Source organism: Taudactylus pleione, unplaced genomic scaffold (assembly GCF_031769625.1).
Source record: "Taudactylus pleione unplaced genomic scaffold, aTauple2 ptg001487l, whole genome shotgun sequence".
Classification (NCBI taxonomy): domain Eukaryota; kingdom Metazoa; phylum Chordata; class Amphibia; order Anura; family Myobatrachidae; genus Taudactylus; species Taudactylus pleione.
Window position 1 is genome coordinate 145,583 of NW_028285885.1, and position 16,239 is coordinate 161,821.

The window sequence follows — 16,239 nt, forward strand, 5'->3', positions numbered from 1 at the left end:
TGGGATACACCAGGAGAGAACAGTAGTGTATGTGCCTGGGTTACACCAGGAGAGAACAGTAGTGTATATGCCTGGGTTACACCAGGAGAGAGCAGTAGTATATGTGCCTGGGTTACACCAGGAGAGAACAGTAGTGTATGTGCCTGGGATACACCAGGAGAGAACAGTAGTATATGTGCCTGGGTTACACCAGGAGAGAGCAGTAGTATATGTGCCTGGGTTACACAGGAGAGAGCAGTAGTATATGTGCCTGGGTTACACCAGGAGAGAACAGTAGTATATGTGCCTGTGTTACACCAGGAGAGAGCAGTATATATGTGCCTGGGTTACACCAGGAGAGAGCAGTAGTATATGTGCCTGGGTTACACCAGGAGAGAGCAGTAGTATATGTGCCTGGGTTACACCAGGAGAGAACAGTAGTATATGTGCCTGGGTTACACCAGGAGAGAACAGTAGTATATGTGCCTGGGTTACACCAGGAGAGAACAGTAGTATATGTACCTGGGTTACACCAGGAGAGAACAGTAGTGTATGTGCCTGGGTTACACCAGGAGAGAACAGTAGTGTATGTGCCTGGGATACACCAGGAGAGAACAGTAGTATATGTGCCTGGGTTACACAGGAGAGAGCAGTAGTATATGTGCCTGGGTTACACAGGAGAGAGCAGTAGTATATGTGCCTGGGTTATACCAGGAGAGAACAGTAGTATATGTGCCTGGGTTACACCAGGAGAGAGCAGTATATATGTGCCTGGGTTACACCAGGAGAGAGCAGTAGTATATGTGCCTGGGTTACACCAGGAGAGAACAGTAGTATATGTGCCTGGGTTACACCAGGAGAGAACAGTAGTATATGCACCTGTGTTACACCAGGAGAGAACAGTAGTATATGCGCCTGTGTTACACCAGGAGAGAACAGTAGTATATGCGCCTGGGTTACACCAGGAGAGAACAGTAGTATATGTGCCTGGGTTACACCAGGAGAGAGCAGTAGTGTATGTGCCTGGGTTACACCAGGAGAGAGCAGTAGTGTATGTGCCTGGGTTACACCAGGAGAGAACAGTAGTATATGTGCCTGGGTTACACCAGGAGAGAACAGTAGTATATGTGCCTGGGTTACACCAGGAGAGAACAGTAGTATATGTGCCTGGGTTACACCAGGAGAGAGCAGTAGTATATGTGCCTGGGTTACACCAGGAGAGAACAGTAGTGTATGTGCCTGGGTTACACCAGGAGAGAACAGTAGTGTATGTGCCTGGGTTACACCAGGAGAGAACAGTAGTATATGTGCCTGGGTTACACCAGGAGAGAACAGTAGTATATGCGCCTGTGTTACACCAGGAGAGAACAGTAGTATATGCGCCTGGGTTACACCAGGAGAGAACAGTAGTATATGTGTCTGGGTTACACCAGGAGAGAACAGTAGTGTATGTGCCTGGGTTACACCAGGAGAGAACAGTAGTGGAGAGAACAGTAGTATATGCGCCTGGGTTACACCAGGAGAGAACAGTAGTGTATGTGCCTGGGATACACCAGGAGAGAACAGTAATGTATGTGCCTGGGTTACACCAGGAGAGAACAGTAGTATATGTGCCTGGGTTACACCAGGAGAGAACAGTAGTATATGTGCCTGGGTTACACCAGGAGAGAACAGTAGTGTATGTGCCTGGGTTACACCAGGAGAGAACAGTAGTATATGCGCCTGTGTTACACCAGGAGAGAACAGTAGTATATGCGCCTGGGTTACACCAGGAGAGAACAGTAGTGTATGTGCCTGGGATACACCAGGAGAGAACAGTAGTGTATGTGCCTGGGTTACACCAGGAGAGAACAGTAGTGTATGTGCCTGGGTTACACCAGGAGAGAACAGTAGTGTATGTGCCTGGGTTACACCAGGAGAGAACAGTAGTGTATATGCCTGGGTTACACCAGGAGAGAGCAGTAGTATATGTGCCTGGGTTACACCAGGAGAGAACAGTAGTGTATGTGCCTGGGATACACCAGGAGAGAACAGTAGTATATGTGCCTGGGTTACACCAGGAGAGAGCAGTAGTATATGTGCCTGGGTTACACAGGAGAGAGCAGTAGTATATGTGCCTGGGTTACACCAGGAGAGAACAGTAGTATATGTGCCTGTGTTACACCAGGAGAGAGCAGTATATATGTGCCTGGGTTACACCAGGAGAGAGCAGTAGTATATGTGCCTGGGTTACACCAGGAGAGAGCAGTAGTATATGTGCCTGGGTTACACCAGGAGAGAACAGTAGTATATGTGCCTGGGTTACACCAGGAGAGAACAGTAGTATATGTGCCTGGGTTACACCAGGAGAGAACAGTAGTATATGTACCTGGGTTACACCAGGAGAGAACAGTAGTGTATGTGCCTGGGTTACACCAGGAGAGAACAGTAGTGTATGTGCCTGGGATACACCAGGAGAGAACAGTAGTATATGTGCCTGGGTTACACAGGAGAGAGCAGTAGTATATGTGCCTGGGTTACACAGGAGAGAGCAGTAGTATATGTGCCTGGGTTATACCAGGAGAGAACAGTAGTATATGTGCCTGGGTTACACCAGGAGAGAGCAGTATATATGTGCCTGGGTTACACCAGGAGAGAGCAGTAGTATATGTGCCTGGGTTACACCAGGAGAGAACAGTAGTATATGTGCCTGGGTTACACCAGGAGAGAACAGTAGTATATGCACCTGTGTTACACCAGGAGAGAACAGTAGTATATGCGCCTGTGTTACACCAGGAGAGAACAGTAGTATATGCGCCTGGGTTACACCAGGAGAGAACAGTAGTATATGTGCCTGGGTTACACCAGGAGAGAGCAGTAGTGTATGTGCCTGGGTTACACCAGGAGAGAGCAGTAGTGTATGTGCCTGGGTTACACCAGGAGAGAACAGTAGTATATGTGCCTGGGTTACACCAGGAGAGAACAGTAGTGTATGTGCCTGGGTTACACCAGGAGAGAGCAGTAGTGTATGTGCCTGGGTTACACCAGGAGAGAACAGTAGTATATGTGCCTGGGTTACACCAGGAGAGAACAGTAGTATATGTGCCTGGGTTACACCAGGAGAGAACAGTAGTATATGTGCCTGGGTTACACCAGGAGAGAACAGTAGTATATGTGCCTGGGTTACACCAGGAGAGAACAGTAGTATATGTGCCTGGGTTACACCAGAATAGAACAGTAGTGTATGTGCCTGGGTTACACCAGGAGAGAACAGTAGTGGATGTGCCTGGGTTACACCAGGAGAGAACAGTAGTGTATGTGCCTGGGTTACACCAGGAGAGAACAGTAGTATATGTGCCTGGGTTACACCAGGAGAGAGCAGTAGTATATGTGCCTGGGTTACACCAGGAGAGAACAGTAGTATATGTGCCTGGGTTACACCAGGAGAGAACAGTAGTATATGTGCCTGTGTTACACCAGGAGAGAACAGTAGTATATGCGCCTGGGTTACACCAGGAGAGAACAGTAGTATATGCGCCTGTGTTACTCCAGGAGAGAACAGTAGTATATGCGCCTGTGTTACACCAGGAGAGAACAGTAGTATATGCGCCTGGGTTACACCAGGAGAGAACAGTAGTATATGTGCCTGGGTTACACCAGGAGAGAGCAGTAGTGTATGTGCCTGGGTTACACCAGGAGAGAGCAGTAGTGTATGTGCCTGGGTTACACCAGGAGAGAACAGTAGTGTATGTGTCTGGGTTACACCAGGAGAGAACAGTAGTGTATGTGCCTGGGTTACACCAGGAGAGAACAGTAGTGTATGTGCCTGGGTTACACCAGGAGAGAGCAGTAGTGTATGTGCCTGGGTTACACCAGGAGAGAACAGTAGTGTATGTGCCTGGGTTACACCAGGAGAGAACAGTAGTATATGTGCCTGGGTTACACCAGGAGAGAACAGTAGTATATGTGCCTGGGTTACACCAGGAGAGAACAGTAGTATATGTGCCTGGGTTACACCAGGAGAGAACAGTAGTATATGTGCCTGGATTACACCAGAAGAGAACAGTAGTGTATGTGCCTGGGTTACACCAGGAGAGAACAGTAGTGGATGTGCCTGGGTTACACCAGGAGAGAACAGTAGTGTATGTGCCTGGGTTACACCAGGAGAGAACAGTAGTATATGTGCCTGGGTTACACCAGGAGAGAACAGTAGTGTATGCGCCTGGGTTACACCGGGAGAGAACAGTAGTGTATGCGCCTGGGTTACACCGGGAGAGAACAGTAGTGTATGTGCCTGGGTTACACCGGGAGAGAACAGTAGTGTATGTGCCTGGGTTACACCGGGAGAGAAAAGTAGTGTATGTGCCTGGGTTACACCGGGAGAGAACAGTAGTATATGTGCCAGGGTTACACCAGGAGAGAACAGTAGTGTATGTGCCTGGGATACACCAGGAGAGAACAGTAGTGTATGTGCCTGGGTTACACCAGGAGAGAACAGTAGTGTATGTGCCTGGGTTACACCAGGAGAGAACAGTAGTGTATGTGCCTGGGTTACACCAGGAGAGAACAGTAGTGTATATGCCTGGGTTACACCAGGAGAGAGCAGTAGTATATGTGCCTGGGTTACACCAGGAGAGAACAGTAGTGTATGTGCCTGGGATACACCAGGAGAGAACAGTAGTATATGTGCCTGGGTTACACCAGGAGAGAGCAGTAGTATATGTGCCTGGGTTACACAGGAGAGAGCAGTAGTATATGTGCCTGGGTTACACCAGGAGAGAACAGTAGTATATGTGCCTGTGTTACACCAGGAGAGAGCAGTATATATGTGCCTGGGTTACACCAGGAGAGAGCAGTAGTATATGTGCCTGGGTTACACCAGGAGAGAGCAGTAGTATATGTGCCTGGGTTACACCAGGAGAGAACAGTAGTATATGTGCCTGGGTTACACCAGGAGAGAACAGTAGTATATGAGCCTGGGTTACACCAGGAGAGAACAGTAGTATATGTACCTGGGTTACACCAGGAGAGAACAGTAGTGTATGTGCCTGGGTTACACCAGGAGAGAACAGTAGTGTATGTGCCTGGGATACACCAGGAGAGAACAGTAGTATATGTGCCTGGGTTACACCAGGAGAGAGCAGTAGTATATGTGCCTGGGTTACACAGGAGAGAGCAGTAGTATATGTGCCTGGGTTATACCAGGAGAGAACAGTAGTATATGTGCCTGGGTTACACCAGGAGAGAGCAGTATATATGTGCCTGGGTTACACCAGGAGAGAGCAGTAGTATATGTGCCTGGGTTACACCAGGAGAGAACAGTAGTATATGTGCCTGGGTTACACCAGGAGAGAACAGTAGTATATGCACCTGTGTTACACCAGGAGAGAACAGTAGTATATGCGCCTGTGTTACACCAGGAGAGAACAGTAGTATATGCGCCTGGGTTACACCAGGAGAGAACAGTAGTATATGTGCCTGGGTTACACCAGGAGAGAGCAGTAGTGTATGTGCCTGGGTTACACCAGGAGAGAGCAGTAGTGTATGTGCCTGGGTTACACCAAGAGAGAACAGTAGTATATGTGCCTGGGTTACACCAGGAGAGAACAGTAGTATATGTGCCTGGGTTACACCAGAAGAGAACAGTAGTGTATGTGCCTGGGTTACACCAGGAGAGAACAGTAGTGGATGTGCCTGGGTTACACCAGGAGAGAACAGTAGTGTATGTGCCTGGGTTACACCAGGAGAGAACAGTAGTATATGTGCCTGGGTTACACCAGGAGAGAGCAGTAGTATATGTGCCTGGGTTACACAGGAGAGAGCAGTAGTATATGTGCCTGGGTTACACCAGGAGAGAACAGTAGTATATGTGCCTGTGTTACACCAGGAGAGAGCAGTATATATGTGCCTGGGTTACACCAGGAGAGAGCAGTAGTATATGTGCCTGGGTTACACCAGGAGAGAGCAGTAGTATATGTGCCTGGGTTACACCAGGAGAGAACAGTAGTATATGTGCCTGGGTTACACCAGGAGAGAACAGTAGTATATGTGCCTGGGTTACACCAGGAGAGAACAGTAGTATATGTACCTGGGTTACACCAGGAGAGAACAGTAGTGTATGTGCCTGGGTTACACCAGGAGAGAACAGTAGTGTATGTGCCTGGGATACACCAGGAGAGAACAGTAGTATATGTGCCTGGGTTACACCAGGAGAGAGCAGTAGTATATGTGCCTGGGTTACACAGGAGAGAGCAGTAGTATATGTGCCTGGGTTATACCAGGAGAGAACAGTAGTATATGTGCCTGGGTTACACCAGGAGAGAGCAGTATATATGTGCCTGGATTACACCAGGAGAGAGCAGTAGTATATGTGCCTGGGTTACACCAGGAGAGAACAGTAGTATATGTGCCTGGGTTACACCAGGAGAGAACAGTAGTATATGCACCTGTGTTACACCAGGAGAGAACAATAGTATATGCGCCTGTGTTACACCAGGAGAGAACAGTAGTATATGCGCCTGGGTTACACCAGGAGAGAACAGTAGTATATGTGCCTGGGTTACACCAGGAGAGAGCAGTAGTGTATGTGCCTGGGTTACACCAGGAGAGAGCAGTAGTGTATGTGCCTGGGTTACACCAGGAGAGAACAGTAGTATATGTGCCTGGGTTACACCAGGAGAGAACAGTAGTGTATGTGCCTGGGTTACACCAGAAGAGAACAGTAGTGTATGTGCCTGGGTTACACCAGGAGAGAACAGTAGTGGATGTGCCTGGGTTACACCAGGAGAGAACAGTAGTGTATGTGCCTGGGTTACACCAGGAGAGAACAGTAGTGTATGTACCTGGGTTACACCAGGAGAGAACAGTAATATATGTGCCTGGGTTACACCAGGAGAGAACAGTAGTATATGTGCCTGGGTTACACCAGGAGAGAACAGTAGTATATGCGCCTGGGTTACACCAGGAGAGAACAGTAGTATATGCGCCTGGGTTACACCAGGAGAGAACAGTAGTATATGCGCCTGGGTTACACCAGGATAGAACAGTAGTATATGCGCCTGGGTTACACCAGGAGAGAAAAGTAGTATATGCGCCTGAGTTACACCAGGAGAGAAAAGTAGTGTATGTGCCTGGGTTACACCAGGAGAGAACAGTAGTGTATGTGCCTGGGTTACACCAGGAGAGAACAGTAGTATATGTGCCTGGGTTACACCAGGAGAGAACAGTAGTATATGTGCCTGGGTTACACCAGGAGAGAACAGTAGTATATGTACCTGGGTTACGCCAGGAGAGAACAGTAGTGTATGTGCCTGGGTTACACCAGGAGAGAGCAGTAGTGTATGTGCCTGGGTTACACCAGGAGAGAACAGTAGTATATGTGCCTGGGTTACACCAGGAGAGAACAGTAGTATATGTGCCTGGGTTACACCAGGAGAGAACAGTAGTATATGTGCCTGGGTTACACCAGGAGAGAACAGTAGTGTATGTGCCTGGGTTACACCAGGAGAGAACAGTAGTGTATGTGCCTGGGTTACACCAGGAGAGAACAGTAGTGTATGTGCCTGGGTTACACCAGGAGAGAACAGTAGTATATGTGCCTGGGTTACACCAGGAGAGAACAGTAGTATATGTGCCTGGGTTACACCAGGAGAGAACAGTAGTGTATGTACCTGGGTTACACCAGGAGAGAGCAGTAGTATATGTGCCTGGGTTACACCAGGAGAGAACAGTAGTATATGTGCCTGGGTTACATCAGGAGAGAGCAGTAGTATATGTGCCTGGGTTACACCAGGAGAGAGAACAGTAGTATATGTGCCTGGGTTACACCAGGAGAGAACAGTAGTGTATGTACCTGGGTTACACCAGGAGAGAGCAGTAGTATATGTGCCTGGGTTACACCAGGAGAGAACAGTAGTATATGTGCCTGGGTTACATCAGGAGAGAGCAGTAGTATATGTGCCTGGGTTACACCAGGAGAGAGAACAGTAGTATATGTGCCTGGGTTACACCAGGAGAGAACAGTAGTGTATGTGCCTGGGTTACACCAGGAGAGAGCAGTAGTGTATGCGCCTGGGTTACACCAGGAGAGAGCAGTAGTATATGCGCCTGGGTTACACCAGGAGAGAACAGTAGTATATGTGCCTGGATTACACCAGGAGAGAACAGTAGTATATGTGCCTGGGTTACACCAGGAGAGAGCAGTAGTGTATGTGCCTGGGTTACACCAGGAGAGAACAGTAGTATATGTGCCTGGGTTACACCAGGAGAGAACAGTAGTATATGTGCCTGGGTTACACCAGGAGAGAACAGTAATATATGTGCCTGGGTTACACCAGGAGAGAACAGTAGTATATGTGCCTGGATTACACCAGGAGAGAACAGTAGTATATGTGCCTGGGTTACACCAGGAGAGAACAGTAGTATATGTGCCTGGGTTACACAGGAGAGAACAGTAGTATATGTGCCTGGGTTACACCAGGAGAGAACAGTAGTATATGTGCCAGGGTTACACCAGGAGAGAACAGTAGTATATATGTGTCTGGGTTACACCAGGAGAGAACAGTAGTGTATGTGTCTGGGTTACACCAGGAGAGAACAGTAGTATATGTGCCTGGGATACACCAGGAGAGAACAGTAGTGTATGTGCCTGTGTTACACAGGAGAGAACAGTAGTATATGTGCCTGGGTTACACCAGGAGAGAACAGTAGTATATGTGCCTGGGTTACACCAGGAGAGAACAGTAGTATATGTGCCTGGGTTACACCAGGAGAGAACAGTAGTATATGTGCCTGGGTTACACAGGAGAGAACAGTAGTATATGTGCCTGGGTTACACCAGGAGAGAACAGTAGTATATGTGCCTGGGTTACACCAGGAGAGAACAGTAATGTATGTGCCTGGTTTACACCGGGAGAGAACAGTAGTATAGGTGCCTGTGTTACACCAGGAGAGAACAGTAGTATATGTGCCTGGGATACACCAGGAGAGAACAGTAGTATATGTGCCTGGGTTACACCAGGAGAGAACAGTAGTGTATGTGCCTGGGTTACACCAGGAGAGAACAGTAGTATATGTGCCTGGGTTACACCAGGAGAGAACAGTAGTGTATGTGCCTGGGTTACACCAGGAGAGAACAGTAGTATATGTGCCTGGGTTACACCAGGAGAGAACAGTAGTATATGTGCCTGGGTTACACCAGGAGAGAACAGTAGTATATGTACCTGGGTTACACCAGGAGAGAACAGTAGTGTATGTGCCTGGGTTACACCAGGAGAGAACAGTAGTGTATGTGCCTGGGTTACACCAGGAGAGAGAACAGTAGTATATGTGTCTGGGTTACACCAGGAGAGAACAGTAGTATATGTGCCTGGGTTACACCAGGAGAGAACAGTAGTGTATGTGCCTGGGTTACACCAGGAGAGAACAGTAGTGTATGTGCCTGGGTTACACCAGGAGAGAACAGTAGTATATATGTGCCTGGGTTACACCAGGAGAGAACAGTAGTATATGTGTCTGGGTTACACCAGGAGAGAACAGTAGTATATGTGCCTGGGTTACACCAGGAGAGAGCAGTAGTGTATGTGCCTGGGTTACACCAGGAGAGAACAGTAGTGTATGTGCCTGGGTTACACCAGGAGAGAACAGTAGTGTATGTGCCTGGGTTACACCAGGAGAGAACAGTAGTATATGTGCCTGGGTTACACCAGGAGAGAACAGTAGTATATGTGCCTGGGTTACACCAGGAGAGAACAGTAGTATATGTGCCTGGGTTACACCAGGAGAGAACAGTAGTATATGTGCCTGGGTTACACCAGGAGAGAACAGTAGTATATGTGCCTGGGTTACACCAGGAGAGAACAGTAGTATATGTGCCTGGGTTACACCAGGAGAGAACAGTAATATATGTGCCTGGGTTACACCAGGAGAGAACAGTAGTATATGTGCCTGGGTTACACCAGGAGAGAACAGTAGTATATGTACCTGGGTTACACCAGGAGAGAACAGTAGTATATGTGCCTGGGTTACACCAGGAGAGAACAGTAGTATATGTGCCTGGGTTACACCAGGAGAGAACAGTAGTGTATGCGCCTGGGTTACACCAGGAGAGAACAGTAGTATATGCGCCTGGGTTATACCAGGAGAGAACAGTAATATATGTGCCTGGGTTACACCAGGAGAGAACAGTAGTATATGTGCCTGGGTTATACCAGGAGAGAACAGTAATATATGCGCCTGGGTTACACCAGGAGAGAACAGTAGTATATGCGTCTGGGTTACACCAGGAGAGAACAGTAGTATATGCGCCTGGGTTACACCAGGAGAGAACAGTAGTATATGCGCCTGGGTTATACCAGGAGAGAACAGTAGTATATGCGCCTCGGTTACACCAGGAGAGAACAGTAGTATATGCGCCTGGGTTACACCAGGAGAGAACAGTAGTATATGCGCCTGGGTTACACCAGGAGAGAGCAGTAGTATATGTGCCTGGGTTACACCAGGAGAGAGCAGTAGTATATGTGCCTGGGTTACACCAGGAGAGAACAGTAGTATATGTGCCTGGGTTATACCAGGAGAGAACAGTAATATATGCGCCTGGGTTATACCAGGAGAGAACAGTAATATATGCGCCTGGGTTACACCAGGAGAGAACAGTAGTATATGCGCCTGGGTTACACCAGGAGAGAACAGTAGTATATGCGCCTGGGTTACACCAGGAGAGAACAGTAATATATGTGCCTGGGTTATACCAGGAGAGAACAGTAATATATATGTGCCTGGGTTACACCAGGAGAGAACAGTAGTGTATATGCGCCTGGGTTACACCAGGAGAGAACAGTAGTATATATGCCTGGGTTACACCAGGAGAGAACAGTAGTATATGCGCCTGGGTTACACCAGGAGAGAACAGTAATATATGTGCCTGGGTTACACCAGGAGAGAACAGTAGTATATGCGCCTGGGTTACACCAGGAGAGAACAGTAGTATATATGCCTGGGTTACACCAGGAGAGAACAGTAGTATATGCGCCTGGGTTACACCAGGAGAGAACAGTAGTATATATGCCTGGGTTACACCAGGAGAGAACAGTAGTATATGCGCCTGGGTTACACCAGGAGAGAACAGTAGTATATGTGCCTGGGTTACACCAGGAGAGAACAGTAGTATATGCGCCTGGGTTACACCAGGAGAGAGCAGTAGTGTATGTGCCTGGGTTACACCAGGAGAGAACAGTAGTATATGTGCCTGGGTTACACCAGGAGAGAACAGTAGTATATGTGCCTGGGTTACACCAGGAGAGAACAGTAGTATATGTGCCTGGGTTACACCAGGAGAGAACAGTAGTATATGTGCCTGGGTTACACCAGGAGAGAACAGTAGTATATGTGCCTGGGTTACACCAGGAGAGAACAGTAGTATATGTGCCTGGGTTACACCAGGAGAGAACAGTAGTATATGTGCCTGGGTTACACCAGGAGAGAACAGTAGTATATGTGCCTGGGTTACACCAGGAGAGAACAGTAGTGTATGTGCCTGGGTTACACCAGGAGAGAACAGTAGTATATGTGCCTGGGTTACACCAGGAGAGAACAGTAGTATATGTGCCTGGGTTACACCAGGAGAGAACAGTAGTATATGTGCCTGGGTTACACCAGGAGAGAACAGTAGTATATGTGCCTGGGTTACACCAGGAGAGAACAGTAGTATATGTGCCTGGGTTACACCAGGAGAGAACAGTAGTATATGTGCCTGGGTTACACCAGGAGAGAGCAGTAGTATATGCGCCTGGGTTTCACCAGGAGAGAAAAGTAGTGTATGCGCCTGGGTTACACCAGGAGAGAACAGTAGTATATATGTGCCTGGGTTACACCAGGAGAGAACAGTAGTGTATGTGCCTGGGTTACACCAGGAGAGAACAGTAGTGTATGTGCCTGGGTTACACCAGGAGAGAGCAGTAGTATATGTGCCTGGGTTACACCAGGAGAGAACAGTAGTATATATGTGCCTGGGTTACACCAGGAGAGAACTGTAGTGTATGTGCCTGGGTTACACCAGGAGAGAACAGTAGTATATGTGCCTGGGTTACACCAGGAGAGAACAGTAGTATATGTGCCTGGGTTACACCAGGAGAGAACAGTAGTATATGTGCCTGGGTTACACCAGGAGAGAGCAGTAGTATATGTGCCTGGGTTACACAGGAGAGAGCAGTACTATATGTGCCTGGGTTATACCAGGAGAGAACAGTAGTATATGTGCCTGGGTTACACCAGGAGAGAGCAGTATATATGTGCCTGGGTTACACCAGGAGAGAGCAGTAGTATATGTGCCTGGGTTACACCAGGAGAGAACAGTAGTATATGCTCCTGGGTTACACCAGGAGAGAACAGTAGTGTATGCCCCTGGGTTAGACCAGGAGAGAACAGTAGTATATGTGCCTGGGTTACACCAGGAGAGAACAGTAGTATATGTGCCTGGGTTACACCAGGAGAGAACAGTAGTATATGTGCCTGGGTTACACCAGGAGAGAACAGTAGTATATGTGCCTGGGTTACACCAGGAGAGAGCAGTAGTATATGCCCCTGGGGTACACCAGGAGAGAACAGTAGTATATGTGCCTGGGTTACACCAGGAGAGAACAGTAGTGTATGTGCCTGGGTTACACCAGGAGAGAACAGTAGTGTATGTGCCTGGGTTACACCAGGAGAGAGCAGTAGTGTATGTGCCTGGGTTACACCAGGAGAGAGCAGTAGTGTATGTGCCTGGGTTACACCAGGAGAGAACAGTAGTGTATGTGCCTGGGTTACACCAGGAGAGAACAGTAGTATATGTGCCTGGGTTACACCAGGAGAGAACAGTAGTATATGCGCCTGGGTTACACCAGGAGAGAACAGTAGTATATGTGCCTGGGTTACACCTGGAGAGAACAGTAGTATATGCCCCTGGGTTACACCAGGAGAGAACAGTAGTATATGTCCCTGGGTTACACCAGGAGAGAACAGTAGTATATGCGCCTGGGTTACACCCGGAGAGAACAGTAGTATATGCGCCTGGGTTACACCAGGAGAGAACAGTAGTATATGCGCCTGGGTTACACCAGGAGAGAACAGTAGTATATGTGCCTGGGTTACACCTGGAGAGAACAGTAGTATATGCGCCCGGGTTACACCAGGAGAGAACAGTAGTATAGGTGCCTGGGTTACACCAGGAGAGAACAGTAGTATATGTGCCTGTGTTACACCAGGAGAGAACAGTAGTGTATGTGCCTGGGTTACACCAGGAGAGAACAGTAGTATATGTGCCTGGGTTACACCAGGAGAGAACAGTAGTATATGTGCCTGGGTTACACCAGGAGAGAACAGTAGTATATGTGCCTGGGTTACACCAGGAGAGAAAAGTAGTATATGCGCCTTGGTTACACCAGGAGAGAAAAGTAGTATATGCGCCTGGGTTACACCAGGAGAGAACAGTAGTATATGCGCCTGGGTTACACCTGGAGAGAACAGTAGTATATGCCCCTGGGTTACACCAGGAGAGAACAGTAGTATATGTGCCTGGGTTACACCAGGAGAGAACAGTAGTATATGTGCCTGGGTTACACCAGGAGAGAACAGTAGTATATGTGCCTGGGTTACACCAGGAGAGAACAGTAGTATATGCGCCTGGGTTACACCAGGAGAGAACAGTAGTATATGTGCCTGGGTTACACCTGGAGAGAACAGTATTATATGCCCCTGGGTTACACCAGGAGAGAACAGTAGTATATGTGCCTGGGTTACACCAGGAGAGAACAGTAGTATATGCGCCTGGGTTACACCAGGAGAGAACAGTAGTATATGCGCCTGGGTTACACCAGGAGAGAACAGTAGTATATGCGCCTGGGTTACACCAGGAGAGAACAGTAGTATATGCGCCTGGGTTACACCAGGAGAGAACAGTAGTATATGTGCCTGGGTTACACCAGGAGAGAACAGTAGTATATGTGCCTGGGTTACACCAGGAGAGAACAGTAGTATATGTGCCTGGGTTACACCAGGAGAGAACAGTAGTATATGTGCCTGGGTTACACCAGGAGAGAACAGTAGTGTATGTGCCTGGGTTACACCAGGAGAGAACAGTAGTGTATGTGCCTGGGTTACACCAGGAGAGAACAGTAGTATATGTGCCTGGGTTACACCAGGAGAGAACAGTGGTGTATGTGCCTGGGTTACACCAGGAGAGAACAGTAGTATATGTACCTGGGTTACACCAGGAGAGAACAGTAGTATATGTGCCTGGGTTACACCAGGAGAGAACAGTAGTATATGTGCCTGGGTTACACCAGGAGAGAACAGTAGTATATGTGCCTGGGTTACACCAGGAGAGAACAGTAGTATATGTGCCTGGGTTACACCAGGAGAGAACAGTAGTATATGTGCCTGGGTTACACCAGGAGAGAACAGTAGTATATGTGCCTGGGTTACACCAGGAGAGAACAGTAGTGTATGTGCCTGGGTTACACCAGGAGAGAACAGTAGTGTATGTGCATGGGTTACACCAGGAGAGAACAGTAGTATATGTGCCTGGGTTACACCAGGAGAGAACAGTAGTGTATGTGCCTGGGTTACACCAGGAGAGAACAGTAGTATATGCGCCTGGGTTACACCAGGAGAGAACAGTAGTGTATGCGCCTGGGTTACACCAGGAGAGAACAGTAGTGTATGCGCCTGGGTTACACCAGGAGAGAACAGTAGTGTATGCGCCTGGGTTACACCAGGAGAGAACAGTAGTGTATGTGCCTGGGTTACACCAGGAGAGAACAGTAGTGTATGTGTCTGGGTTACACCAGGAGAGAACAGTAGTGTATGTGCCTGGGTTCCACCAGGAGAGAGCAGTAGTGTATGTGCCTGGGTTCCACCAGGAGAGAGCAGTAGTGTATGTGCCTGGGTTACACCAGGAGAGAACAGTAGTGTATGTGCCTGGGTTACACCAGGAGAGAACAGTAGTATATGTGCCTGGGTTACACCAGGAGAGAACAGTAGTGTATGTGTCTGGGTTACACCAGGAGAGAACAGTAGTGTATGTGCCTGGGTTACACCAGGAGAGAACAGTAGTGTATGTGCCTGGGTTACACCAGGAGAGAACAGTAGTATATGTGCCTGGGTTCCACCAGGAGAGAACAGTAGTGTATGTGCCTGGGTTCCACCAGGAGAGAACAGTAGTGTATGTGCCTGGGTTCCACCAGGAGAGAGCAGTAGTGTATGTGCCTGGGTTACACCAGGAGAGAACAGTAGTGTATGCGCCTGGGTTACACCAGGAGAGAACAGTAGTGTATGCGCCTGGGTTACACCAGGAGAGAACAGTAGTATATGCGCCTGGGTTACACCAGGAGAGAACAGTAGTATATGCGCCTGGGTTACACCAGGAGAGAACAGTAGTATATGTGTCTGGGTTACACCAGGAGAGAACAGTAGTGTATGTGTCTGGGTTACACCAGGAGAGAACAGTAATATATGTGCCTGGGTTACACCAGGAGAGAACAGTAGTATATGTGCCTGGGTTACACCAGGAGAGAACAGTAGTATATGTGCCTGGGTTACACCAGGAGAGAACAGTAGTATATGTGCCTGGGTTACACCAGGAGAGAACAGTAGTATATGCGCCTGGGTTACACCAGGAGAGAACAGTAGTATATGCGCCTGGGTTACACCAGGAGAGAACAGTAGTATATGTGTCTGGGTTACACCAGGAGAGAACAGTAGTGTATGTGTCTGGGTTACACCAGGAGAGAACAGTAATATATGTGCCTGGGTTACACCAGGAGAGAACAGTAGTATATGTGCCTGGGTTACACCAGGAGAGAACAGTAGTATATGTGCCTGGGTTACACCAGGAGAGAACAGTAGTATATGTGCCTGGGTTACACCAGGAGAGAACAGTAGTATATGTGCCTGGGTTACACCAGGAGAGAACAGTAGTATATGTGCCTGGGTTACACCAGGAGAGAACAGTAGTATATGTGCCTGGGTTACACCAGGAGAGAACAGTAGTATTTAGTACTATGTCAGCTGATAATTCTTTGAGTTGTTGGTTGTAGGATAAGAACAGGCCTCCTATTAATACTAATCTTCCTCTGGTAGTAGAATGCCCAGTGGTATTAAGGGCACACAGAGCCATAGTAGGGCGATAATGTGCCCTGGGTTGGCATCACCCTCTGCACATCATGGCATCACAAAGAGAGTGCTGGGTATTCTCCGGCACCAGGAGCTTAGCTGTTTGGCAGATCACATTACAGGCACTCTGCA

General features: G+C 48.4%; 1 protein-coding gene across 2 annotated transcripts in view; it reads right to left on the reverse strand.

The window, feature by feature from the left end:
- The window catches only part of LOC148442504 (calpain-1 catalytic subunit-like), a 193,876-nt gene that overhangs the window by 74,719 nt on the left and 102,918 nt on the right, over positions 1-16,239 (reverse strand). The gene's annotated exons all lie outside the window — the stretch shown is intronic.